The 27,681-nt window shown below is 37.3% G+C and overlaps 1 long non-coding RNA gene across 2 annotated transcripts; it reads right to left on the reverse strand.

Moving 5' to 3' along the window:
- Window positions 1-24,238: 24,238 nt before the first annotated feature.
- On the reverse strand, window positions 24,239-26,719 carry LOC114826762 (uncharacterized). Of its 2 annotated transcripts, none has more exons than XR_003775810.2 (4): window positions 26,516-26,719; window positions 26,352-26,438; window positions 25,965-26,251; window positions 24,239-25,865 (listed from the first exon to the last, which is right to left on the reverse strand). It is a non-coding gene; the product is annotated as an uncharacterized lncRNA (long non-coding RNA). The 2 variants fall into 2 exon arrangements; XR_011571378.1 differs by having other exon boundaries at window positions 24,239-25,880.
- Between the last annotated feature and the right edge of the window lie 962 nt (window positions 26,720-27,681).

A 27,681-nucleotide genomic window follows, 5' to 3' on the forward strand; every position in this document is an offset into this window, starting at 1 on the left:
TGACATCATTCGACAACCCAAAACATTCTTCTAAAGTTCCCTACATGACATCATAATAGAGATACAATCAAAGATCATTACGTTTAATGAAAATCATAAGCATTGGCAAAGCACTTGCAACTATGACATCATGTTACTCATGCTAGGAATTAAACTTAACGCGATCGTTTATAAGCGACCTCCACTACTTATGAATATAAATTTGTAACGATTATGTGAAACTTTCTTATATTCTAGCATCGGATTTATGCATGCCAATTAAGTGTCGACCCTTAATCAACAAATACAAATAAGTTATCAATCAAATAGTTAAGCCAATTGTATTTACGATTCAAGAGTTCATAACTGGAATTTATCAAATCATATTACACACATAATCATGGCTTTGAAATCACCCCTAGCCAAGAGGGGTTTAGCCACTCATATTCACAACAAAACAAAAGAAAATGAATTTAAACATTGGAAACAAAAGAAAGAAAACACCTAAACGCTCCAACGATCCAAGTTGGATAGCAAGCACGTCCAAACACTTTCCTTCCCTTCCTTCGCTACGGCACAAGGTGTTGGTAAGTGTTTGAAGGTTTGTTTGTATGGAGGAATGAATGTGAAGATGAATGGATGTGTTTGGATGAAGGTTGTATTGAATGCGGCAAAGAGTGGGGAATTGTGTAGATGATGTGTGTGTATGTTTTTGGATTGATATATTTATAGGCTAGGGAGAGAATGTAGTGGGTGGTGGTAATGAGTGGATGTAGTGGTAGGTGAATGGATGTGTTGGGTGAAATGAGTGGATGTAGTGGTAGGTGAATGTGTTGGTTGGTTGTAATGAGTGGATGTGTTGGGTGAAATGAGTGGATGTAGTCGTAGGTGAATGGATGTGTTGGGTGAAATGAGTGTGCTAAAATGGTTATTTATAGGGAGAGGATGATGCACAAACTTCAAATTTCGTCCATTCCTTTTGCTCCAAGCATATGTTATCCATTCCATGCCCAAAAATGCTCCAAAATGCACTTCTTTGCCACATTAACCCTTTGGACCTACAAACACACAAAAATAGCTTAAAATACTAAAATAACTACGAACTAACAACATAAATGCCAAGAAACAAGCTAACTAAGTCGTATAAATATGCTCCTATCAAATTCCCCCACACTTAGCTTTTGCTAGTCCTCGAGCAAAACAAACAAAACAAAACAAAACAAAACACAACCTAGACCTTCCAACAATTGCCTCAGGGATTTTTAATGAAACATGACGTGTTAAAAATCATCATTCCCACAGATTTTGGTCATCCTTACACTTGAGCACATACTTAATCATAGTCACCACTTACTAGTTCACAATTAACCAATTAAAACGATGTTTTGAATGTAGTAACATGCCTTAGAGAATTTGCTCAATTCCTTACAAGATACTCTCTATTTTCACCCACATTTTCTGACTACACACCCTACACTAGTATATTTGAGAAGATTGATGTAAACACGAAAGATTAGGACTTACATATGTTATAACAAAGAAAGCAATTTTCTGGAGTTATTAAGCATGTTTAGATATGATCTAATGAATGGAATGCTACTACTTAGATGCGAGAACTAGTGACACCATATGCTCATACCAATTTCGAACTTCACAAATTGAAATACATAACACTCAAGATTGAAGTCAAGGGTTGTAACAGGGCTTGGGGGTAATGGCTAATAAAGAAAAGATAGGGATAACAAACGTTCTTAAAGCGATAGCAAGCAAAGCAATGAAATAGACACTTGGAAATCGCTTTAGAATGCAGAATCAACTTTTAATTACAAAGGGAAGATTTATGCAACACTTAGGGCCGAATTCAATGTTTTGAACCCTTTCTTTAACAAACAACACTTTAGAGCTCTTTTTCATACTTTTTTTTTTCAATTCTTTTTTTTTTCTACCCATGCCTTATTAAGGACTTTGGCACACATACACACACAAGAATCACTTCCCCCACACTTGCTTTCTGCAATACATTGATAAAAAAGGAGTTCATTTTAAGTCATGCTTTACTATGCTTCAAGAACAAGGGTATGGATGGTCCTAACACTAGGCTAGGTAAGGATAATGTGGGTTAACAAAGAACATAGGCTTAACAAGGCTCAACGGGGTTAAACTTAAACACATAATGAAATAGGGGCACGGCAATTTGGCTTTGGTGGTCACTACACAACTTCATCTTGAATATGTGTTATGTAAATCAATAGCATACTTTGAATGAAATAGGCATGAGTTCTAGCATTTGGAACTAAATGATGAAACGCCTTTTAAGTAGCAACCAAGCAAAGAATAATGAGATCATGCAACGACTTTAGAAAACAATGATGCACAGATTATTAACTCTCCAAATAATGTTTAGGCTCAAGTCTCACAAGGTTGTAGCGTTCATTTGAGTTCCTTCTTTCAAGCATGTTATAAAAACTGATTTTTCCTTTATGATTGCATGTGAATTCATAAATTATAACCATAATCAAGCATACACCAAAGAGTAAATCAAATTTTCATCCATGTTTATAACTCTCGTTAACAGTCATGTAATTAAAAACCAAATCCTCATCATTGTGTTAGAAGGTACCCTAAGACACAAACAAACACACAAAAACAACTCTTTTTGGGTTTTTCAAAACAATTTTTCAAATTTTTATGAGATTTTCGGATTTTTATGTCAAAACACACTAACACTCCAAAACAGCATAAAAACACTTAAAAACCGCAATGAACAACACTAGAAGTAATGGGTGATAAACTCCCACGAATTTCATGCCAAACAACTTGGTTACCCCCCCCAAACTTAAATCGAACATTGTCCTCAATGTTTCAAGCATAAACTCACACAAACATAAGCAAACAATCAAACAAACAACGAATAAACATGACAAGTATGACAAAATAAAAACCAGACAGAGTAGAGTTTAAGAACGCAAATCTGGTTTTGGAGATAGATGGTCTTGTTGTCTTTCCACAGCTTTGATCTCGAACTGGTTTGAAATTCTGAGCGAGAGTTCCTTGGTTTCAAATCAGACTCCTTCTGCTGGGTTGATTTGATTGTGCAGTCTGCATTCTTCTCTGCTTGTTTCTTCTGCACGGCAGGCTGGCATAAGGTAGAGGTGATGGTCTGTTTCTTTCTTCAATCTTTCCAAGTGCCCACCATTTGCTTTCTTTCTCCTTGTCCCTAGCTGAGGATGAATTAGCACATTGTCTCCACATGCTTCGAGGTATCATTTTCACTTCCCTTATATGTTCCCCAGGCAGATGTGGTAGACGAAGAGAAAGCATAAGATGTTGAAGATGAGTACTCGAGAGCAAGGCTAGGTAAGCAATCAGGAAGGGGTTCTAAGCAGTCGGTTCCAGATCAGAAGATTGATACCAAGTGCTGGCTGATTGCTCTCTTTCTCCTTGTCCCGCAGATGAAAACAACGACAAGGAGAATGACAGGGAGAAAGCATGATATGAGATACTCTTGCTTTCAACCTTCATGATATGAAATACTTTTGCTTTGGATGAGTTGTTTGCAGAGGTACCCCAAGGAATAAGGAACACTGAGTGACTCGAGAGGCTTCGTTGGGAAGGCATTCTCGGAGATGAAGAAATTTTATGTATGTCTGCCTTGCAATGGAGGGTGAAGGTTGACATTTATAGGAATTAATAACCGGTACTATTCTTTCACTCTTGTCGGCAACCGTTGGATGATTTAATAGTAAACTTCATGTGTCTTCTGCTTCACAAGAAATCTTCGATAGATTGCCCGTAATTTTCGTAAGGCTGAGTGTGCATGTGACAGGCGCTGACACATCTGGAAAAGCAAGTGCCTCTTCGATATCTGGAATCGGCGCTTCGACAAACTGCTCGTGATTTCCGCAAAGCTGAGTGTGTATGTGACAGGCGCTGACACGTCTGGAAAAGCAAGTGCCTCTTCGATATCTGGAATTGGTGCTTTGACAAATTGCCCGTGATTTTCGCAAAGCTGAGTGTGCATGTAACAGATGCTGACACGTCTGGAAAAGCAGATGCCTATTCGATTTCTGAGATTGCCCGTAATTTTCGCAAGGCTGAGTGTGCATGTGACAGGCGCTGACACATCTGGAAAAGCAAGTGCCTCTTCGATATCTGGAATTGGCGCTTCGACAAACTGCCCGTGATTTCTGCAAAGCTGAGTGTGCATGTGACAGATGCTGACACGTCTGGAAAAGCAGATGCCTCTCCGATTTCTGAGCTTGCCTCTTTGAGTTCTGAGCTTGCCTCTTCAAGTTCTGAGCTCCATCAAGTGCAGAGGTTGCATGTGACAAGTGCGGACAAATCTGGAAAAGAAGATTGGCTCGTGGTTTCTGAGTAAGCCCAGCTTTTGAGAAAGCTAGCGCCTCTTCGATTTTTGAATTGGCCTTTTCGATTTCTGAGCTCGCCTCTTCGATCTTGGAAATCTCGTCGAGTGTTGGTTTTTATAGAGGCGCGCAGTACGTTTCAAAGCACACTTGAATTTCTGCCTGTAGAAACTCCCTTCTTGCACTTCTACGATCTTGACTTGTCCGACCTCTTCTTTCTTTAACACCTTTGAAAATGTCTGGCCCTTTCGACCGTCGTTTTGACTTGAACCTTGGTGAAGAGGCAGCCATGCCTTCTCTAGACAACATATGGCGCCCATCATTCATATCCCCTACTGGTCCTCTTACCGTTGGGGATTCGGTGATGAAGAATGATACGACCGCTGCGGTGGTGACCCGGAACCTTGTCACTCCTAAAGATAACAGACTGCTTTCCAAACGGTCTGATGAGTTGGCTGTTAAGGATTCTCTGGCTCTCAGTGTGCAGTGTGCAGGTTCTGTATCTAATATGGCCCAACGCCTATTTGCTCGAACCTGTCAAGTTGAATCATTGGCGGCTGAAGTGATGAGTTTCAAACAGGAGATTAGAGGGCTCAAGCATGAGAATAAACAGTTGCACAGGCTCGCACATAACTATGCTACAAACATGAAGAAGAAGATTGATCAGATGCAGGAATCTGATGGTCAGATTTTACTTGAACATCAGAGGTTTGTGGGTTTGTTCCAACAGTGTTTGCCTTCATCTTCTGGGGCTATACCACGTAATAAAGCTCCAAATGATCAACCTCCAATGCCTCCTTCTTCTGTGGCTCCGTCAACTATTGAGGCTTCGCCGACTGCTGAGACTTCTCTTAAGCAGCCTTTGTGAAGGCTTCCTCTTCTATTTTCTGCTTAATGTTCCCCTTTTTTTTTTAAGAAAATGAATGCAAAAATACCTTTTACATCTGTCAATGTTTCAAAAATAAACTCACACAAAAAACAATTAAACAAGCAATAAATAAAAATGACAATCATGGCAAAATAGAATGCAGAAAAAGGAAGGTTTTTAGAAACGCAAAACTGATGTGGAGCGATCCAAAAATCTTTCTCATTTTTGAATACATGGGTTGCCTCCCAAGAAGCGCTTGCTTTAACGTCTTCCAGCCGGACGAAACTTCCTTCTAAGCTTGGATAGGGCCCATAGCATGTAATTGATCCTTGAATGGAATGTGATACTTGACATGATCCGGCAATGGTTTAAATTCTAGTGTAGGTGCCTGAATCATCAAAATCAGCAAGTTAGTATAAAATAAAATCGAAGTTGGAGAATATGGCTTACTTGCTTGCTCCGACACAAACTCAATTACGAACACCATATCTTTGAAGGTTGCAGGGATATGGGACTTGGCCAGATTTGGTGTTTTGAGAGTTATGACTTGTCCCGTGTCATAAAATCCAACTTCTTTGGGATTTTTCATCTCAAGTGTATCTTCTTTTATGAATTCTAGACATTCCTCATCCACTTCTTGCTCTTGATTCTTTGGAAAGGTTTCAAAGATGCCTTTCTCACCCTCTTCTTCCTTGGATTGCATGATCCTGCAATGAATAAGGACATTTGGTGAAACGGGGTCAAGATGAATTGAATTTAGGCTTACCTTGGTTGTAGTGGACGGCATATAGGGCATATGGGGCTGCGACAAGGGTGGTTCTTCCCTTGGCGTGGCCTTGTTATTCTCATCTTCTTCAAGCATCAGCTGTTCATCCATGTTTTGGCTTGGTTTGGATGTCTTGGATTCACCTCCAACCTCCATAGCACTTCCAAAAGTGATAGCATCATGGATTTCAAAATCTTCCTTCAAATTTTCAATAGTTGAGTTGGAGAGTTCACTTTGCTCTTGAATTTGTACCGGAACTCCATAATCTCTCCAAGTTGATTTTTCAATTCGCTCATCTCCTTAGCTTGATTGAGCATTGTTTCATTTTGATTTTGCTGCCCCTGCACCAAAGAGGTTAGTAATTGAAAATTTTGATCACTATTCATGGACATACTTGAATTTGATTGGAATTGTTGTAGGGGAAGCTGTGGTGGCTGCATAGGTGTTAAATAAAACTCCTCAGATTGCTACCAATATCCATCTTGTTGAGCCTCCTTGGTTTGATTTTGTGAGCCTTGCACCAAATAATTTATTTCATCAAAAATTCGATCATAATCTATTGACGAACCTAAGTTTGATTGAGCATATTGTATATGAGGTTGTGATGGCTGCATAGGTCTTGAATGAAACTCCTCTTCTTGTTGCCAATATCCATCTTGTTGGAATTGTTGAGGTTCTATGTAATCTGAATAATCTCTCCAATCCGAATTGTAAGCGTTGGAAAACAAGTTGTCCCATGATTGGCTATGGCCTTGATAACCCCAAGCATCTTCATTCGCAGCAAATTGAGAATATTACTGAGTTGGATATCCTTGCCATAGGACACACCACATGTAGGGACACTTTGCATTGTGGTCCTTTTGGCATATTGTGACAATTGAGAAGTAAGTTCTGCCAATTGATCTTGAATGGTAGCAAAATCCATGTCTTACTTCTCTAGTACCTGAAATCAAGGAAACAAAACTAAATCAAATATCAAAAGTAAAACAAAAAGAAAAAAAAAACAAACAGAAACAAAGTCAGTAACTAAAAACAAAAGACACAAAAATAAACAAAAAGAAATAACAAGGGATTAGCAAAGTTGCTAATCCCCGGCAACGGCGCCAAAAACTTGGTGCGAAAATTATCTTAACACACAAATTTAACCCTCTTTTGACAATTGTAGTACAAGTATAAGTAGGGATCGTTCTGGACCGGGGATTAGGAGGGCTTGCTAATAACCTCTAAACTGACTCAAAAACATAAAACTAAATTTAAAAACACTTAACAAGACTCACAAGACTCAAAGCAAACTTAAAATACTCAAAACAGCTTAAAACAACCAAATAAACTTAAACTAGACACTAGGAATGACTTTCGACGAAAATTGACTTTTACTTGAATCAAAACACTTAAGAACATAACTCAAACAGATTTGAAACACTTTGAAACAAGAAACTAAAAGGGGGGGTTTTGATTTGGATGACGTTGAAACAAACAAACAAGTATGAAAAATTAGACAGATTGTAAAACAAATGTGAGAAATAAGATGATGGATGAGATAGCTAGAGGCTTTTTCTCCACACATGACTTGTATGCAAATAACTCGATTTCCAGTTACTACTTCATTGAATTATGAACGAGAATGCTCCAAATTAACCGTGACATCACTAGTTAACTCTCAAATTTTCCTTGTTTTATTGGATTAGATGACATCATTCGACAACCCAAAACATTCTTCTAAAGTTACCTACATGACATCATAATAGAGATACAATCAAAGATCATTACGTTTAATGAAAATCATAAGCATTGACAAAGCACTTGCAACTATGACATCATGTTACTCATGCTAGGAATTAAACTTAACGTGATCGTTTATAAGCGACCTCTACTACTTATGAATATAAGTTTGTAATGATTATATGAAACTTTCTTATATTCTAGCATCGGATTTATGCATGCCAATTAAGTGTCGACCCTTAATCAACAAAAACAAATAAGTTATCAATCAAATAGTTAAGCCAATTGCATTTACGATTCAAGTGTTCATAACTGGAATTTATCAAATCATATTACACACATAATCATGGCTTTGAAATCACCCTAGCCAAGAGGGGTTTAGCCACTCATATTCACAACAAAACAAAAGAAAATGAATATAAACATTGGAAACAAAAGAAAGATAACACCAAAATGCTCCAACGATCCAAGTTGGACAGCAAGCACATCCAAACACTTTCCTTCCCTTCCTTTGCTATGGCACAAGGTGTTGGTAAGTGTTTGAAGGTTTGTTTGTATGGAGGAATGGATGTGAAGATGAATGGATGTGTTTGGATGAAGGTTGTATTGAATGCGGCAAAGAGTGGAAAATTGTGTAGATGATGTGTGTGTATGTTTTTGGATTGATATATTTATAGGCTAGGGAGAGGATGTAATGGGTGGTGGTAATGAGTGGATGTAGTGGTAGGTGAATGGATGTGTTGGGTGAAATGAGTGGATGTAGTGGTAGGTGAATGTGTTGGGTGGTTGTAATGAGTGGATGTGTGAAATGAGTGGATGTAGTGGTAGGTGAATGTGAAATGAATGGATGTAGTGGTAGGTGAATGTGTTGGGTGGTTGTAATGAGTGGATGTGTTGGGTGAAATGAGTGGATGTAATGGTAGGTGAATGGATGTGTTGGGTGAAATGAGTGTGCTAAAATGGTTATTTATAGGGAGAGGATGATGCACAAACTTCAAATTTCATCCATTCCTTTTGCTCCAAGCATATGTTATCCATTCCATGCCCAAAAATGCTCCAAAATGCTCCAAACTGCACTTCTTTGCCACATTAACCCTTTGGACCTACAAACACACGAAAATAGCTTAAAATACTAAAATAACTACGAACTAACAACATAAATGCCAAGAAACAAGCTAACTAAGTCGCATAAATATGCTCCTATCAATAGTCTGTATAATGCTTTAATAGGTTGGATTACCTTAGACGTTAGCCTTGATAGGAGCATATTTATGCGACTTAGTTAGCTTGTTCTTGTGCATTTACGTTGTATTTCCTTAGTTATTTTAGTGTTTAAAGTTATTTTTGTGTGTTTTCAGACTCTAAGTACAAAGTATGCAAGAAGATGCATTTTGGAGGTCTTTGGAGCATGTTTCGGGCTTGGAATGGATAGCAAATGCATGGGCCAAGTGGATGGACGAATTTGAGAACTAAAGAGGCCAAGAATATGAAGAATTATGGTCCAAAAGATGAAGAAAACAGCCCAAAAATCTGTCACCCCAACTTGCATTCCTTGCCATGCAAACCACATAGAATTCCCTTTGGATTCCATGCCATGCTTGATCACTCTTGTCCCCTACATAATTTCTAATTTCATGCTTCAATTCATTTAATTATTACACTCAATTGCTTGATACCTCTTGTTCCCTTCACTCATTAGATTTTAGACAACATTTACATCCATTACATGCACCAATTGATGCTCCATCATTCACATTTGGAATCCAATGCCATGTGCAACACATGTTGTTGCACCTTTGACCCATTTGTTGACACATTTCACCTCATTTTCCATCTCTATGCAATGTACACAATCATTCATGCTCCCTAGCTACAACACCACTCCATTTTACCCTTCACACTTTGCATCATTACTTCATTTTCACCCTTGGACCATTGCACACCACACACACAAATTGCCATGCATTTCATCCTTAACCTAACCTGATTTTCTAAGGTTTTTGGGGCCTATAAATACATGTTTACACCCCTTGGCCAAAGGACAATCCCCCATATTCATCATTTTATCACAAAAATTCGTCCATACACACCCTAGGAAGCAAAACACCCCAAAAACACCATTCTAGTGCCTAGAAAACATAACAGCCACTCCACCTTCTTCCACCCTCTTTGCCTAGTTCTCCACCACCCTCCAACCATCAAACACTCATCCACACTCACCCTAAACCCTTCCATACCATTCCCCATCCATTCTACATCATAAAACTACCCAAAATCTGTCCATAACCCAATCTGCCGCAAGCAAGGGAAAAGAGGAATCTTGGATGCACTTGCTACCAAGTTGGAGCATTTTAGGTGTTTTCTTTCCTTTGATTTTAATGTCTAATTTTATGTATCTTTGCTTTGTGAGTATGAGGAACTAAACCCCTCTTAGTTAGGGGGTGATTCGAAACTATGTTCATACTTGCAATATGATTTGATTACATCCAATTGTGATTCATAAGTTGTGAATTCAATTTACTTATCCGTTCATATAAAAACTAATTTGTGTATGTTGGTTAAGAGTGCACGCTTAATTTTCATGCATGAATTTGACGCTAGAATATAAGGGAGTTTCACCTAATCGTTATAAACTTATATTCACAAGTAGTGAAGGTTGCTAGTCACAATCACGTTAAGTAAACTCTTGGCATAAGTTTCATGCAAATCATAGTAACGAGTGCCTCGTCAATGCTTATGTTTTTCATAGAACTTAATGATTCTTGCTTGTATCTCTATTATGCAATTCATGTAGGGTACTTGTAGGGAATGTTTTAGGTTGTCGTATGCAATCATCCAACCTAATAACTTGTGGAAAAAACTGAGGGTTAATTAGTGCAATTCACGGTTAATTTGGGGCGTTGAGTATTCATAGCTTATCGAAAAGCAACTGGAAATCGTTTTGTATGCAAGTGTGACATATGTGGAGAAGAACCTCCTAGCTAATCTTCCATCCATAAGTTTCATTCAAATTCACTTACAATCTGTTTTGTTTTACAAAGTTTGTTTTGTTTTCAAATTCATTAAAACCAAAATCCCCCTTTTACTTTATTGTTTCAAAGTGTTTAATTTCTGTTTTGGTTGTGTGTTAGAGTGTTTTGATTCACCCAAATTTGTCTAAGAATTTGTTTACTTTGTTCTTGTCTTAATTTAATTATTTTCGTCGAAAATCAACCCCATCTTATTTCTTTGAGTCATATTAATTAGAACTTGTCTTAGATTATGTTTTTAAGTGTTTTAGTTCATTAGAAAACCAAAATTTGTCCAAGTTTGTGTGAGAGTCCCAAAATTGCCCAGATTGTGTTTTTAAGGTAGTTTTGAGTGTTTAGGGGCTGTTTTGAGTCTTTTGGTTTGTTTTAGTGTTTTAAAGTTTAGTTTTGCATTCTTTGAGTCTAGTTAGTGTTTTAAACTTTGTTTTCACGTTTTCAAGTCAGTTTCCAAGTGATTTAGCAATCCCTCCTAATCCCCGGCCTAGAACGATCCCTACTTACATACTTTACTACAATTGATAAAAAGAGGGTTTAATTTGTGTGTTTAGTTATTATACGCATCAAGCCTTCCGTAGCTGCCTTGATTTATGCATGATGGAACTAATTTACTTTAGAATAGATAATTTTTTTTGTCTTCTTACTATTGTTGCAAGGTTTTTTCAGTGTTGCAACCTCTTTGTAAAAATGCATTATATGTGTTTTGCTTGTTTTAGTTCATTTTTCTATTGTTTGTTGTTGTCGTGGTCACCCTGTGAATAGAATTCTCAATTATCTATTCCTGCAGACTACATGATACATCTATTTTTTTGTTCATTCACAAATGATACCACATGCTTGAAACTTTTATGTCATTACTTTGTTGGTTATTTTGTGTGTTCTTTCCGATTACTTTGCTTTTGGTTATCGGTGTTTGCATCATGGCTTTTTGTTAGTGAAAAGTCAACTAAATTTGATGGTTCATAATCTTATAAAGTAGGGGTGGGCAAGGGCCCGGCTGGGCCCAAAATTTAAGGAACCGGACTGAACCCGTTTGTAAATAACACGGGGCGGGTTTTGGATTTTTCAAAATGAGATCCAGACTTAATCCTGCCCTTTTGAAATGGGCCGGTTCCTATGGGTATCCATGGGTCCTACAGTAGCGAGGGTAAACAAAGAAGAACAAAGAGGTTGCTCATGGAGATCGATTGACCCCCGACGACTCGACGGTGCTACTGGTTGATAACAAGCAGCTCGACTACTACAACCACTACAACACAAACGACGACTATGTCAGCAACGACATCAACTTCCCAGCCTTGTCCTTGGCCCCTGGTCCCATAATAACCACCTTCCCTGAGTTTAGCTGCACCGATTGGACCAATCGCAACCATTAAAATTCAAATCAAGATAAAACCTAAACCCTAAATACATTTATGCGAAGAAGAATATGATGTCATATAATTTACCTTGGTAGAGGACTCGGGGAAAAGAATGTCGGCGGTGGTTTTGGAGGGCGGGAACCTTATCTCGATCAGGACGCGGTTGAGAGTTGGGATAAAACGCCTTGCCATTTGGGTTTCTAAGAACACTGAAGCTACTGGGTTTAAGGTTTGGGGAAAGAGGACGACTACTGATGGTTTACAATGTGAGGGTTTGGGGATGAGGGGGACTGCTTGTTGTCAAATTCTAGGAAATGATGGAAGGTTCCAGGTCTTGGGGTATTAGACGTTGGGAGGTGTGGGCTGTGTGCATGGGTCTGATGCTTAGGCCTTGTTTTGTAATAAAATAGGCCTTGTTTGTAATAAAATATCCCAATACATACGCCTTGTTCTATTACAAACGGGCCGGTCCGGGTGCCCGTTTTTCTATACTTCAAGAACCGGCCTGCCCCTAAAATTTCATCACCCCGTCCCGTCCCGCCCTGCCCCGCCCCGCCCCATTTCTCTTATTAAAAATTTGGAACCAGCCCGTACCAGCCTCGAACTCTGATTACCGGCCCCGATTCGAGGCTCCTATACCCATTTGCCATAAAGGGCTTTTAAACAAATTTGATTTGGGTTTCTGTTTATGGCATTTTGTTGGGTTCAATGTGAGTGGTTTAATTAGGGTTTACTAAATTTAGTTAATTAAGGTTTAGTAACTTTACTTTGTTCACTTATGTGTTAAAATTGATACTCAGAAAGCTTGAATAAATGGAACTGTGCTAAGGCTCATTTGATGTAGTTCTTGATTCTCACTCTGCAACGCGATTGACGATCTCTTCGATCTCTGTTTCGTTATCTCTTCAATCCCTGCTTTGTGAACTCTTCAATCACTGCTTTGTGATCTCCGTTGTTCACCCCGCCTTCTCATCCGTTGGTATTTCCACCAACCAATGAAGTGCCAGAGTTTGAACATGAAATGCCCAGGACGCCGCCCAGTGCAAGGTAACTTTTCTTTCTAAGTGAAATGTCAATGTGGGTTTGACCTAATTATTGCAATTGATAAATTATTGGTTTTGGTTGATGGTTTACCTTGCGCTGCGTTTTAGTTGATGGGTTTTTCTTATGGGTTTTGCTTGCATTTGGTTTTGGTTGATGGCAGGTATATTTGATCTCCGTTGCACACCTTGCCTTCTCATCGCCGTTGCACACACAGAACTTGAATCATTGGTAACGTATAAATTGTATGTGTTGTCTGTAGGGATGTCTTATCTGGTGAAGTGTTCAAAATCCTTCTGCTAACTGATTTAATAGGTTGAATCTGTATTCAAGGTTTTCTTCCAATATGGTCTGAACTATTTGGTTTAATTTACGAGAACAGGTCACTTCTCTCTATGGTGGTGATGCGAAAATTATCTTAACACACAAATTTAACCCTCTTTTGACAATTGTAGTACAAGTATAAATATGGATCGTTCTGGATCAGGGATTAGGAGGGCTTGCTAATAACCTCTAAACTGACTCAAAAACATAAAACTAAACTTAAAAACACTTAACAATACTCACAAGACTCAAAGCAAACTTACAATACTCAAAACAGCTTAAAACAACCAAATAAACTTAAACTAGACACTAGGAATGACATTGGACGAAAATTGACTATTACTTGAATCAAAACACTTAAAATCACAAATTAAAACAGATTCTAACTAATTAGACACACTAAAGTAAAGGGGGATTGAGTTTTGGACGAAGTTGAAACAAACAAACAAGTATGAAAAACTAGACAGATTGTAAAACAAATTTGAGAAATAAGATGATGGATGGGATAGCTAGAGGCTTTTTCTCCACACATGACATGTATGCAAATAACTTGATTTCCAGTTACTACTTCATTGAATTATGAATGACAATGTTCCAAATTAACCGTGACATCACTAGTTAACTCTCAGATTTTCCTTATTTTATTGGATTGGATGACATCATTTGACAACCCAAAACATTCTTCAAAAGTTCCCTACATGACATCATAATAGAGATACAATCAAAGATCATTACGTTTAATGAAAATCATAAGCATTGACAAAGCACTTGCAACTATGACATCATGTCACTTATGCTAGGAATTGAACTTAACACGATCATTTATAAGCGACCTCCACTACTTATGAATATAAGTTTGTAACGATTATATGAAACTTTCTTATATTATAGCTACGGATTTATGCATGCCAATTAAGTGTCGACCCTTAATTAACAAATACAAATAAGTTATCAATCAAATAGTTAAGCCAATTGCATTCACGATTCAAGAGTTCATAACTGGAATTTATCAAATTATGTTGCACACATAATCATGGCTTTGAAATCACCCCTAGCCAAAAGGGAAACAGCCACTCATATTTACAACAAAACGAAAGGAAATGAATTTAAACATTAGAAAGAAAAGAAAGAAAACACCTAAACGCTCCAACGATCCAAGTTGGACAGCAAGCACGTCCAAGCACTTTCCTTCCCTTCCTTTGCTACGGCACAAGGTGTTGGTGAGTGTTTGAAGGTTTGTTTGTATGGAGGAATGGCTGAATGTGTTTAGGTTAGATGGAGGTCACGGCAAGGAAAGGGAAATGAAGGTGCATGGAATTGTGTTTTTGTTGTGGGAATGCGTAGAATGGTTAAGAAGAAAAGACTCTGCCTTGCAACAGAATGTGTCTTCCTCCTTTCTCCCTAAACTGTCCCCCTGAATGTGTCTTTGGATAGATATATTTATAGGCTAGGGAGAGGATGTAGTGGGTGGTGGTAATGAGTGGATGTAGTGGTAGGTGAATGTGTTGGGTGGTTGAAATGAGTGGATGTGTTGGGTGAAATGAGTGGATGTAGTGGTAGGTGAATGTGTTGGGCGGTTGTAATGAGTGGATGTGTTGGGTGAAATGAGTGTGCTAAAATGGTTATTTAGAGGGAGATGATGATGCACAAACTTCAAATTTCGTCCATTCATTTTGCTCCAAGCATATGTTATCCATTCCATGCCCAAAAATGCTCCAAAATGCTCCAAAATGCACTTCTTTGCCACATTAACTCTTTGGACCTACAAACACACGAAAATAGCTTAAAATACTAAAATAACTACGAACTAACAACATAAATGCCAAGAAACAAGCTAACTAAGTCGTATAAATATGCTCCTATCAGGTGGTCCCTTAGAGTTTATGTTTATCATGGAAAGCATTGTTCTAAAAATCCCCGTCTAGCGCCGCCTAGGCCCCGCCTAGGCGCTAGGCCCCAGCTCACCGCCCCGATTAATGCCTAGGCCCCAGCCCACCACCTAGACCACCTAAGCACCCGCCTAGCCCGCCTTGGCACCCGTCTAGACCCGCTTAGGTTGCAACTCACCAAGACAGAAAATACATAACTTTCATTTTGCATTTTGTTTTTTTCCAATAAATTGTAAGAGACTTGTTGCATACTTGAATGAACAAACATTATATCCTTATTTTACATGTTTTCATTATGTTCCAATACTTCATGATATATATGCATTCTATTTTGTAGTTTATGATGAAATTATATATATTTCAAGTAGAAGCAGACACTTATTTACATGAAATATGATAGATTTACTTAAATCCGCCTAGTCCGTCTAGGCGCCCGCCTAGGCCCCGCCTAGGCGCTAGACCCCAGCCTACCGCCCGACTAGCGCCTAGCGACTTTTAGAACCTTGATGGAAAGCACAGAAGACCCTGCTTACTGGGCTGTATCTATGCTACTATCAGAGCTTAAGGTATATGCAACAATAATCATGGTTTCTTTAATATAAGAAGAACATCCAGGATAAGTCGTATATAATATATGCTTGGAAGCACAAGTTTAATGCATAACATTTTTTAGGTTACATGTGTTCCCAGATTGATCTGTTTTAAGTTTAACTTCCTTTCCTTGCAGGACGAGGTTGATGCTAAGAATGTTATGGCTGGTATTTCAACAACCTGCAATCAGAAAATTTACAACCAATTGGTATGTAGCTGATTAAAATAATTTACGCTTTGCTACCATGCTGTTGCAATAGCAAGGTCTTTCACAGTTTAAGTGTTATCTTATCAAATCATTATGTAACTATAATTGTTCTATATGACGAGTTTATTTTCTTTATGGAATACATGAATATAAATTTATTACTAAGTCTTAATGGCGTAAGGTATATGTAAATGAATTCAATTAGAACTCACATTTTTGTATTCTGTTTTGTAGCTGCCTTGATCATTAGTTAGTGATATTTGGAAGATTGGGTCATCTGGTTGTTTGGATTTAAGTGGGATTGAGGTTATCTTTGCCGCTTTTTGTGATTTGGGTATGGGTTATGGTCAAGTTATTGCTATTTATTCTGGGTATTTGCTGAAATTTGTGTTCAATTAGTGTGAGTTCTGTAATTGGTTTGCATTCGTTCATATAACCTTATGTTCTCGGAATGTGATCGAATCTTGCGTTTGGGTTTGGTTGCAGGAGTGGGCGGCGGTTGGGCTCGAGCAGGGTGGGATCCACCAGGGTTCTGGAAATGGGGTCACCGGAAGCAGTGCCACTTTGAGTGGGAATGAGAGGTTTCCAGGGTCTGTCTTGCTCGCCAGGGAAAGGCTGCTGGAGAGGCTGAGACGGATGCCTCATTCAGAACAGGTCAGTTTCCTGCTGCTCGGTGTCTTAATGTGTCCAAATTGTTTATATTTTCATTAAATTAGTTGGCTTTATTTTGTATTTTATTTATCTGCATATTATTTTGGTTTATTGAAATTTTGACTATAGTCATTGTCACATGGGCGCCCAGCCCAACCCAAATTAGTTAAGGATATTAAATCATCACCATGGTATTATAGTATTCACTTACAGCTGTGAATACTAAGGTGCAAGCATGGCAGGAAGAAGTGGACCGTGCACGCCAAGGTTAGAGGGATGCAGAGGGCAAGCTTTCTTTTTTAAAGGTAAGTGTCCTTTGTTTATTGCCCAACGGTATGCAGAGCATTACTCGCGCCAGGTGATATCTGCTTCCTCTCTTTTTGTATATCTTCATATGAAGAGTTTTACTAGGTTATATTGAGCACTATTTTATTTATAGGTTATATTTTCCATTTTGCAGGAACATATGGAGCTAGAGAAGCGCTATCGTGAACTCACTGATCTACTCGTAATGTCACTCAAGAACACTTATTTACATGGTCAGATATCACATCTTTATGACACTTCTTATTCCATCTGTTTTCATGTTTCCATTTCCTTTTTCTGTTTATCATACTTAAACTGCTTTATTTGTGCAAGCTGCTACTACGCACTTGAATGCATTTTATTACTAGCGGGATATGAAGAAAGCTAGATGTATGTGCAGGATCGCTTGATTAGTGTTAGGGTTTTAACAACTAATTGTTAGCAGCTAGAAGCTCTGGTTAGATGAATGCTATCTGATTTTCCTTACAGTACTTGAGTGCCAGTTTCATAGTGTTTGTTTCCTGCTGTACAGTTTCATTTCTGTTTCTTCATAACTTTCTTGGTCCTGGGATATATGCAGATTGAGTACAACGAATGTCCATTATTCTTTAACTGTTCGGGTCTTTGTCATAGGTTGTATAGTTCAAGAAATTTAACATTTAGCAATTGACGGGTTAGATGGAGCTGTTGGGCTTTACTATCTTTGTAGCAGCCAGCCTAACATTTTTTAGGCTCTACACTCTACCATCCAACTTAATGAAAAATTCAAAGATTGGACTGTATTGATTGCAGAAATGAAAAAAAAATACTATGATATTAGAAAGGTGAAAGTAATTGTGTTAGAAGAAGCGGCTAGCATGATGGGTAATATTTTAAGTTTGTATTTCTAAATTTTTTTTGTTATGGAGTATGATTTACCTCAATTGTTTTGTACTTTAATCTTTACTAATTTTCATTGTGGAGTATGATTTACCTCAACTAACAACTTTTCATTGTTTAACTTTTTCCTCCCTTAGATAGTTGCATATGTTGATTTGTTAATTTGCTTCTTACACATGTTGTTTCCTAATGGTGTAGGTGGGTTGCCGGATGCATGTGCAGATCACTCAAATAGACAAAGCTAAGAATGACATTGTATTGAGTGAGAAAGAAGCTTGGGTTAGTTGGATTTATTAAGGTATTTTAGTTCAATACACACAAGAGACAAAAAAAACAATAAAAAAATGATTGCGAAAGTAACTTTCTTTTTCATTATTGAAAGTGCATTACAACTATATCATAGTTTGTTTCATGGTCGGGATTGTTCCATTATTTCCTTTTCTCTTCTCATGTGTAGGTATTTTCATTTCTCAGCAATCAAATCATAAATTACATGTACCTAATATTTTTGTTTAGTTATATTTTATTCAATTATTTGTATAGTTTTTGGTAGTGATTAAGTTTATGGTACTTAATATTCTTATAGTTTTTTGTTGTTATATTTTATTCAAATAATATCTTTAGTCTTATTTTATTCAAACATTACCAGAGCATTTCCGATTGTAGACTCGGATTTCTAAGAGCCCATTTTCCCAAACGGAGCTTAAGTTCAACCACAGTTGTACTTCTAATTGGAGTCCCTGGTAATGTTTTTGAAGTAATATATGCAGTAATTTTATTTTATTTAATTTAATTTAGGTTTGTTAGGGATTTTTTGGCTCTTTATTTTCCCTGATTTAGGGGTTTTTTTGTTCAGGCTCGAACGCACTTCTCACTAATAAAGGAAAGCAATTTGAAATTTTGGGGTTATTGAAATCATAGCTTCGATTTACAGTTTGGTTTAGATTTGATTATATTGAAGTTGAATTTGGTATTATGGTATGTTCTCTTTGGATGCTCGGAAAGATAGGTGGGAATTTGAATTGTGTGTAAAATTGAGAATTTAAAGTTGTTTTTTCTGTTGCTTGTGTTTTAGTTCAATTGAGTTACGAGGATTGGGGTCTTCACAATTAGGAAGGGTTGGTGCTTTTGTAATGGCACTTTGCATTTGTTTTGAGCTGCCAATAAATTGCTATATCTTGCGCAATGGAGGAAGAAACAAAATAGGTGTCCAAGGCATTTATAATTAAAGCCTTATAGGTAGCCATAAATTGATCAACCCATTGCATAACAATAGATAAAGAATGTGCGATTATGTCAATGGTATATCATTGCATAATGGAATGTGCAAGTCTCTCTCTTTATGCCATGTACTAGAGTTCGTTTTGCATTGATTATTAATATTGTATTTATTTTCTGTTACATAAATAAAATGGGATTTCTGAATGTTAGATGTGTTTTTTGCATGGTTACAATTTTGCTTCGGATAGGGACACTAATATATTCTTTTTGCTATTTAGCGAGGTCAATTGGAGACAAAAAACTCTTTTTGTGTTTTCCAGGTCACCACTAAGGACCGTTAAGACTTGACCAATCTTGATTCTTCACTATATGTATAGTTTGGCTATTAAGAAAATAATTAGCATAGCTTTTTTCTGGTCTTCTTACTTTTGTTGGAATGTTACTGTAATCTGTTAATTTTGGATATTTGTTTGTCATGTGTTATGTAGAATTAGCCTCTGGTTGTGTCTTCTTTGGTTTTCTGATTATTTTCTCAATTAGGATTATTTCTTTTCCTTTGAGATTTGTGCATGTGTGTTTGTTCATGAAAATTGTGTATACCTCATTTGAAGAAGTTGTAATACAAGCCAACTTAGTTGCTTGATGGCATATATGGCTAAGTCTTAAAGCTTCTAATTTTTCTTTACCATCATTTGTGACCAAACTTGTGGAATAAATGATCCTAAATTGGTTTGCTTCTTGTTTCCATCTTGGTAAAATAAAATGTTTAGGTATTGCACATTTTGCTTCACCACAAATTCTTCTTGCTCTCCAAGTTTTGATTTCACTACGCATGCATGATATTCGTTGACACATGGCATTTCTTCAAGCCTGTACCGATTAATTTTACTCCATTTATCTTTGAATTTATTGAATACATTTCTAGTATACAATTTAATGCATGTTGTAGAAGAAATTCTCCTTCATTGACAATGTGATACTTGTGTTTTGATTCAAAATCTTCATCACTTTCCTTATTTCATAATCTTCTTTAATGCTTGTTCATATTTAACGACAAGCTCTCTAAGATTTGTTGGTGTGACAAATCCATAAAAAAAAAGTTCACGTATGCCTCATCTTATTAAAGCACAGCATCCAAATTGTATTGACTTCAAGGGGTGATTTACTCTAGTGAATGTTGTAAAAACATGTCAAATTGTATTGAATGTAACATCACAAAAATAGTGATATGCCATGGGCAACTGAGCGTCCACCCAAAAGAAATTAGTTGCTCTTCTTTCTAGTGTAATTGGTTTGTTGTTGTGAACGTCTTTGAACACTTAAACTTTCCATTTATTTGACTGTCTATCAAGTACAATTCGAATACTTGCTTTACACCCACATTTCACTATAGAACAATTCTTATTCATTTTCTTCCTATTCTCAATTTGACATGTTTTTCTATCTTCATTCTCTTCCAAAGTCTCATGTACTATATTTCCTGGAACGTGTTTTCCTTGATGTGCACAAACAAATTGTCTACTTGTTATTTCGTCTAAACCGTTTCTTGTCCTGCATAAATATTAAGTTCGAATCCAAAATCCCTCTTGTGGCGCATAATCTAGCTAATAGTTTTTATCTTATTCCATTGTGTCAAAAAGCATTCCTACATATGGAGCTTTCAAGCCTTTTGAATTCTTATTTGGACTACTTGTTTTACCATTCTCGACTTGAACTGTGTCTTGTACCTATTTAACATATATTAATCATGCTTAATGATCTAAGTTAAAACATACATGATAAATATATAAATTTTAGAATTATGGTCGTAGGATAAACAAAAGGCTTACGTTCCCAACAATCTTGGTTCTCCAGATCAACTGCTGACATAAACGTTGACTAAAAAAAAAACAACTATAACCATCGATCAAAATAAAAACTGAGGAATATTAAATTGAGTACATACTAGAGACATGGAGTGAAAGTTTGATGAAAAATTTGCCACCTTCTCCGCCATTTTGAATGAGAATAGATTAGAAACAAATTGAGTAATGATGAGAAAGAAAAACTTATTAAGTTTGCATAGAAAGAAAGGAGAAGCTGACATGTAGTTAGGGTTTTTGTTTTGGGCCAAATCGGATAAATGGTAAGCCCTTATGGTAAAAAAAAAAAGGATTTAAAGCCTTATGGTGAAATCTATTAGGATTTATACTCAAAATTGACAATTTTGTCATTCCTCTGTAAGTAATATGCATGTGTAAGGCTAATATGGTCATTTCATCCCTTTCATAATCACTCTCATCCTAAGACCACAAATAACAGGAGAAACATAAACCCACTTGATCCACCGTCCACGATAAGACTTTTAGAATTTCGGCAAAGTTTTCCTTTTCACTTTCCCAACAGCCAAACAGAAAAAATAGAAACCATCAACTGGGAAGATATGTGAGGGATCGATGAGGAGGCACTCACGACAACTGAGAAATTCACAAGACGACGACCTCTCTCTCCCTATGGATGCTCAAGGTCTCTCTCTTTCCTCTCTCTCTACAATTGGTAAAAGTTTTGAATTTTTATTCCAATTTCGCTTCCTGGATTATCGAATTTACAGAGAAAAAATAGTTGGTTCATGAATTCGAGAAGAGCCAAATTCAACATAATGGTTTATGGAGGGTAAAGTTTCTCTCCCACTAAAACAAGTTTACATTTTTTTACTTTTTGGTTTCTTACAAAGTTTCTCTCCAACTATTCAATTTCAGTTCGCAATGTCTTGCTTCTACATGGAAATCGACTATGGTATGGATGAAATGACAATCTTAGCCTCACATGTGAGGTTCATGTGCAAGTTACTAACAAAGGAACGACTAAAGTTTCAATTTTGAGCATAAATCCTAACAGACTTCACTACAGGAGTTTAAATCCGAATTTTTTTACCACAAGAGTTATTTTCCGAATACCTTATGATGGGAACCATTTATACGATTTGGCCTTTTGTTTTTGTTTTTCATAGATTATTAGAAATAGATGAGAGAGATTTGATTGAAATTTACTTTCCTCAAAAAAAGAGTTAGATGAGAGAAAATTTGATTTCTTTAATTTTCAAAGTTAAAAATTCATGTCAGCTATCATTTAAGTTGAGTGTCTTTAAATCTAATGCATAGAGATTTGTGTCAAAAATTTTGCAAAAAATGTGGTACCACGAATTCACCACATATATACCCAATATAACGTTTCTAACACTAAATAGATATATGTAAATAATTTTTTAATTATTAAATTTAAATATGTTGATATATGAATGTTTCATTATTCAAATACTGACGTGGATAAAAACCCAAGGACCTAGATTGAAAACTAGAAATGAATTAGATTAAATCAATGAAATAGGGAAATGAGATATGAGAACCTAAATTCTCATTTATTGGAATTAGGCAATCATTTTATTTTCAATAAAAACAAACTTACAGAGTTAATATTTATTTTAAAAAAGGGTAAATTACATAATACCCATCCAGTTTGAGATCTATTACAACCTCATATAACATCTTTAAAACATTTCACTTTCATACCTCATATACTATTTTATTTCAATATAGTACTTTCCGTTGCCCTGGCTAACGCTGGAGATGACGGGGGTGGAGAGGTCCTGAGGTTGGATCTCAGTGTGCATGGGCTCGAGATCCCTTCTTTTGATCCCCTAGAGTGCCAACTGGAGCTTGGTGCGGAGCGAGTTCACTCGGGCCGAGTCGCGGCCGAGTTTGGTAAGGGTGAGGGATTTGTAGTCCTTGTGCTGGGAATTGAAGAGGGTGTCGCGGGGGTAGAGCTGGAGGGAGAAGGCGGAAGAGTTGAGGGGTTGGGATTCTTGGGATTGGGATTGGGATTCTAGCGGTTGGAGGGACTCCGGGTCGAATGAGGGGAGGTGGTTGCTCGACTTAGGAGGGAGAAGAGAGGTAGGGTGGGTTTTGCATTTTTTTTTTTTGGAGAAGATTCATGTTTTAAAAAAAATTAAAATTACTTTTTTTTTGCCATGTGGCATACAGATGGCAGCCGCGTCAGCTCTTAACGGATCAATGGATGGAAAATATAACGGAGGTACTATATTGAAATAAAATAGTAGGTGAGCTATGAAAGTGAAATGTTTTAAAGATGTTGTATGAGGTTGTAATAGACCTTAAACCTGAGGGAGTATTATGTAATTTACCAAAAAAAAAATATTTTTGTAAATAGTAAGTGTCATTACCTTTACTTTTGCCTTTTCCAAACGGGTGGAGTTGTGCAAAGACATCTATTGTTGAATGTGAATAGTAAGAATAATAATTTAAGGGAAAACTAATGAAAATGACTTGAAAATTTTGAGTTTTAACGATAAGGACAAAATAAAAGGTAAAGTGAATAGTACCAGAATTGATTTTTTTTAGTATAAAAATGTGGTTTTTTGTTAAAGTTCCCATAATTTAAACATCTTAGACACTTACCCTTGTGACACACCCGACCTAGATCGAGGCATGCTGGCTGTCACGTGAGAGTGACGTAACCATGTGCGCAGTGTGGAAATGAAATTGATATAGAGAAATACGAATAAATAACAATCAAACTAATTAAGAGTACTAGATAAGGCAAAGTGCAAGTGACGAGATTAAATGTGATTACACATAACCAGAGTATAAGTAGCCTAAGTGCAGTCTGGCAGGACAAGTACTAATTATACAATACCCAAAGGTGATCCTACAATGGTGATAATTTGTCAACACCTCCGTCAAATCCTCGTAAGCCACCAACACTAGGGGAGGAAAAAATTCCCAAAAATCCTGAACCAAACCAAAAAAATACCGATCTCAAACCGATTTTCCCAAAATTTTTGGTATGCTATCCCGAAAAAATACCAAAATTTTGGTATGGGAATCGGGATTGTCTTCCCAATATTTCGATATTCCCATACCGAACCGAAATATATATTTTTAATTATTTTATACACACACACACACACACACACAGATAATAATATATATAAATCATGTTGGCACAATAATGAAAAAATCATGTTACTTTATTTTTCATCCCTGCAACATAAAGATATGAAGGATTATGATATGTGAGGATTATGATATGTGTTATGTGTAATTCTATTTCATTGATAGGAGTCACCTTTACTGGAAGTAACACAAACACTGTCAAAGTTGTTGAAGAAAGTAGAGAACATAAACACCGGAAGTGTAATGAGTATTCCACAGAATTACAAAAAGGTATATAACTTCTGTAATAGGTTAGCCTTCTAGTGTATTCTTAAATGGTAAAACAACTTTGTTCTATAGGTTATAAATTTATAAATGCATCTCAGTACTAAAAAAAGAAGATATCATATAAAACTTATCCGCAGTTGAACTGGTGGTTGTTTAAGAGTTTAATGTTGCCTACCGATATCGTTTGATCAATTCATGCATTATTCCTTCTACCTCTTCAACCTCAAGCCAGGTAACTCATCAGGAGTATGAAGTTGAAACTAGTAATGGAAGAACAATCACGAAACGAAGGAAAACAAGAAGCACAGTAATGTTTAAAGTATGTACCTGATTATTTCAGTGAAAATATAACAGTTATAGGAATTGGGAATACAGAATCACCAAAAGCCCAAAAATATTTCGGGATTCCCTATTGTCTCGAAATACCGAAACTATTTCGAGATTCCCGAAAATTAGGATTCCCGAAATTTTGGTTTGGGAACGGTCTTGAAATTGGGAATACCAAAAATTTCGGTTTAGGAATCGGGACTAAGGTTTTGGTTCGATATCCCATACCGAACCACCCCTAACCAACACGCACTCTTACTTAAAACCTGGAGGAGCGCAAAACAGAAAGTGTGAGTGGGCAAAAACAAAGCTTTTCAAAACCTTTTCAATTATCAAAGGTAGTAATCCCTCGCCGTAAAACCTGTATAATTTCCCAGACAAATAGGATATATACATAACTCAAAACCATGCTCAGAAAAACGATATTCATAAGTATGCCATGCCAAATATCTCAAAATAACAGAATAAGTGACTCTGGTGAAATAAACTCATGAGAAATAATAAATCAGCCGAATCCACCTAAAGTGGCATGTATGGCTGACCCTGTAGCTCAACAAGTATACATGCACATGAGTCAGAACCACCAATAGTGGTATGTACGACATGACTGGGTATAAATAAATACGCTTAAGTGCTACGATCACGTGCTATGCGAAAAATCGCGGGTCATCTATGAGTCGAAACCACCTATAGTGGTCTGTACGACAGGACTGTGCACCTAACTTGGATCCAAGGTGAGTGTATGGTGCGGGAGGTGAACATCACGTGAAGGACTATGCCCTAATCATGGGCGGGAGCACTAACATCGGGGTGCAGGTTTATGAGCTCTCAATGCATCTCAAAATAATCATCAACTCACATTAACAATCTACAAGTCTCCTGACACTTACCTGAGCAACCATAGCATCGAACATAGATCTATGCAATTACTATACTAATTCATAATCTAAGTATAAATCGATAGACATGACATTTCAAAACATAATTTCATTTAAACACATTTTCTGGGAAAATTACCAAGTATAAGTATTTACTGAAAACCAAAAGCCCACTCACTGATACGTGGAAAGGTCGTAGCCCCCGAGTCTCGCTTGATTGCGCTTGTGCTCTGGATAGGTCTCACCTATATGCGAAACAACTATTTAAACGTTATTTAAAAGCACATAACCAAAACTAGGTAATAACATCTCATACATTGCTTAATTAGGGTATTTGAATATACCATCGTGACCTGCTTAACCCCACGAACATCCCAATATTTTTAGAAATTTTTTTCGACGTCCCATGAGCCCTCACGCGCCGGCCAAGGCATGGCTACACGCTCGGCCAAGGCATGGCACGCTGGACAGAAACCCTAACGGCGTTAGGGAATATTCCGTTAAAAATCAGCATAAACTGTTAAAGATACCTAACGCCGTTAGAATATTCCGTCGACTTTGACGGAATATTCGCCTCCTTCTTCCTTTGTTCGCCGGAGTCCGATGCTAGCACCACTGTGATTGCCGGATTCTGGAAAATGTTCTAAGCTTAATTTATCACTCATATCTCAACCAAAATCCATGAACTTTGAACCAAAATGAAGCTTAGGACAAAAGGAACAATTCCTTACCACTTTTAGGTCCTAAATCCACCGGAAATTCGCGAGAAAATGTCACGATAATCCCGCCACCTTGTAACTCACTAAACCCGAGTGTTTCTACATCAAAATTACTCCAAAATTAACCCAAAGTACTAGAAAAGCAAGAATAAAACCTTTCTAAGTCTTAAAACTACCTGAAACCAATGCGATCACGACAAGTGAACATTGCTCCTCATCGGAGCTTTTAGTTCCAGAGGTTCCCGAAGCCCTCACGTCCCACCAAGGGTATGGTTGAGTTTGTATGGTTACAAGGAAGGTGATGATGGCGTTTACAAACTCAATCCGTGCATGAAAAAGTAGATTTGAGAGATTGTCCGTACAATTGTATGGAAATGGAAGCAAACTCGAGAGGGAAGGAGAGAGAGAGGGGGTCAATAGGTTGATGTGTGTGTGTGAACGTGTGGTCCAGGTTGCAGCCAACCAAAAACAAGGAAAAATTGAGTTATAATTGGGTCCAAACAATTAGGACTTAACATATTTGGTCCACATCCAAAACTTAAACCACACAACACCACACAACACTCAAGGATAAAAATAGTAATTCCGCGCTTTCAAAGAATAAAATAGATTATATTTTGGGATGGGCTGTCACAACCTACCCCCCTTAAGAAAATTTCGTTCCCGAAATTTCACATGATAATTACAAACCACTAATAACCATAAAATAAGCGTGGATATAACTTTCTTATACGGTCCTCTGTCTCCCAGGTAGCCTCCTCAACTAAGTGATTCCTCCACAAAACTTTCACTAAGTGCACGGTCTTATTCCTCAAAACCTTATCTTTTCAGTCCAAAATCATCACTGGCTCCTTATCGTAAGTCAAATCTGGATTTATTTCCAATGGTTGAGAAGGTATCACATGTGATGGATCTGAAATATTATAATGACGAAGCATGGAAACATGAAAAACATTGTGCACTTTAGATAACTCTGGAGGCAACTCAAGTCTGTAAGCAACTTCACCGACTCGCTCGGTGATCTGATACGGTGCGATGTACCTAGGACTTAGCTTACCCTTTTTCCTGAACCGCACTACAACACCCTTCCATAGTGATAGCTTCAAAAATACCCAATCACCCACTTTATACACTCGATCATTGGCATGCATGTTTGCTACTCTTTTGTCGATCCTGGGCTGCTTTCAGGTTAGACTTAATTACCTGAATATTCTGAGTAGTTTCCTCTACAATCTCAAGGCTCACTAAAACTCTTTCACCAATCTCTGACCAACACAAAGGTGTACGACAAGACTTGCCATAAAGTGCCTCAAATGGTGACATACCAATACTCGAATGATAG

Source organism: Malus domestica, chromosome 09 (genome assembly GCF_042453785.1).
Source record: "Malus domestica chromosome 09, GDT2T_hap1".
Lineage (NCBI taxonomy): Eukaryota > Viridiplantae > Streptophyta > Magnoliopsida > Rosales > Rosaceae > Malus > Malus domestica.